The 1,851-nt window shown below is 55.2% G+C and overlaps 1 protein-coding gene across 1 annotated transcript in view; it reads left to right on the top strand.

The window, feature by feature from the left end:
- Positions 1-1,851, top strand: part of LOC104412289 (1-phosphatidylinositol 4,5-bisphosphate phosphodiesterase gamma-1-like) — a gene marked incomplete at its 5' end in the record, with an annotated part of 19,631 nt that overhangs the window by 3,703 nt on the left and 14,077 nt on the right.

Here is a 1,851-nt window from a genome sequence, read left to right as displayed (position 1 = left end):
AGTGATAATAGATGCCCTAGCCCTGGATACATTCAAGGTCAGGCTGCATGGGGCTTTAAGCATCCTGATCTAGTGGAAGGTGTCCCTGCTCATTGCAGGACAGTGAGTAGATGACCTGCAAAGGTCAGTTCCAACCCAAACCATTTGATGATTATATGATTTTATTATTATTGGCAGTGCCCAGAGGTTGCATCCAAGGCTGGATCCTGGAATCCTCTAACCTTGAACTGGGGGATGGCCACATTGCAACTTGTTGGTGGAACCCTGATAGCCACCGGCTTCTTGCTCCCCTCTGATGTTATGTGGATGAGCAGGTTTAGGGTTGAGTGCTTGTTTTTCAACCTATAAAGCCATTTTTACCCCCAGATATCCCGTTTGTACCAAAGAGGGCTTGCTCCGAGCCATGGGTTCTGCATGGAGACAGCAACTGAGTTTCATTGCTTGAATCATAGAATCCCGGAATGGTTTGTGTTGAAGGGACCTTAAAGCTCCTCCAGCTCCAACCCCTGCCCCGGGCAGGGACACCTTCCACCAGAGCAGGTTGCTCCAAGCCCCTGTGTCCAACCTGGCCTTGAACACTGCCAGGGATGGGGCAGCCACAGCTTCTCTGGGCACCCTGTGCCAGCGCCTCAGCACCCTCACAGGGAAGAGCTTCTGCCTTATCTCCAACCTGAACTTCTCCTGTTTGAGTTTGAACCCATCACCCCTTGTCCCATCACTCCAGTCCCTGACAAAGAGTCCCTGTCCAGCATCGAAGATTGAGGTTTAACTCCCCAAACCAAAGCACACACAGGCTGCAGACCTCCTGTGTATCCCTTGTGCTAAACTCCCACCCTGATCCGTGCAATTTGGCTCCTGTCACCCCGCCAGGGAAGGCTGGATAAAGCCTCCAGTGTTTTCTGGAGCTCATTTGCCAAGAAAAACCACTCTGCACCTTTCTTCCTGCTTAATCAGCTCCATTTCTCCCCCGTTGCTTAGTCCTCCCCTTGCATTCAGCTTTTCTTTCCCCGCTCTGAAGCAAGCTGAGGGTTCCCATCAAGCCACCAGCCTCCTGCGCTCTTCCCAAGCGCCCGGAAACGCAGCTGGGCTGGGAATTCTCCGGGAAATGACCCATTTCCTCAGCAGGACAATACCCCGGCGCGATGGTCCGGCCACCCTGGGCCACACAAAGCCCTTTCCGGTGGTGGTGCCTCAGCACCACTGTGCAAAGCTGCCCCGGGCGGTGGTGCTCATGGTATCGAGGACAACTTTGGGTGTTCTGACTAATAGCATCATGTGTTTATTCTGCTCCTGGGGGGATGTGTCCACTTGGGAAAAGCAGGGTTGGAATTGTGCCCCGGTGAGGAAGACCGCGGTCCGGAAACCCAACCCTCCCGCTGCCGGTGGGGCTTTATATAGCAGATAATGAGAGAGCAGCAGAGGAGGAAAGAAACGCCCTGTGGTCGGGGCTGCCACAGCTCCAAATTGCCACCTTTGGGCAGACATCTCCAATTAACAGATGAGCTCAGCCTAACCCAGAGCAGGGTCTGTGCTGGGGAGGAGGAGGCAAAGGAGAGGTGGCTGGAGATGTGCTGGGGAGGCTGCACCTCGGATCCTGGGTTCAGTTCTGGGCCCCTCACTGCAAGAGAGACATTGAGGTGCTGGAGCAGGGCCAGAGAAGGGCACCGGAGCTGGTGCAGGGCCTGGAGCACAAGTGTGATGGGGAAGGGCTGAGGGACCTGGGGGGTTTAGTGTGGAGAAGAGAAGGCTCAGGGGGGACCTGATCGCTCTCTTCAACTGCCTGACAGGAGGATGGAGCCAGGAGAGGGCTGATCTCTGCTCCCAAGGAACAAGGGATGGGACAGAGGAACC

The sequence above is a fragment of the Nestor notabilis genome, unplaced genomic scaffold (assembly GCF_000696875.1).
Source record: "Nestor notabilis isolate BGI_N333 unplaced genomic scaffold, ASM69687v1 scaffold19889, whole genome shotgun sequence".
Lineage (NCBI taxonomy): Eukaryota > Metazoa > Chordata > Aves > Psittaciformes > Psittacidae > Nestor > Nestor notabilis.
The sequence above is the reverse complement of the archived record's forward strand: the minus strand, read 5'-3'. Positions and strand labels throughout refer to the sequence as shown.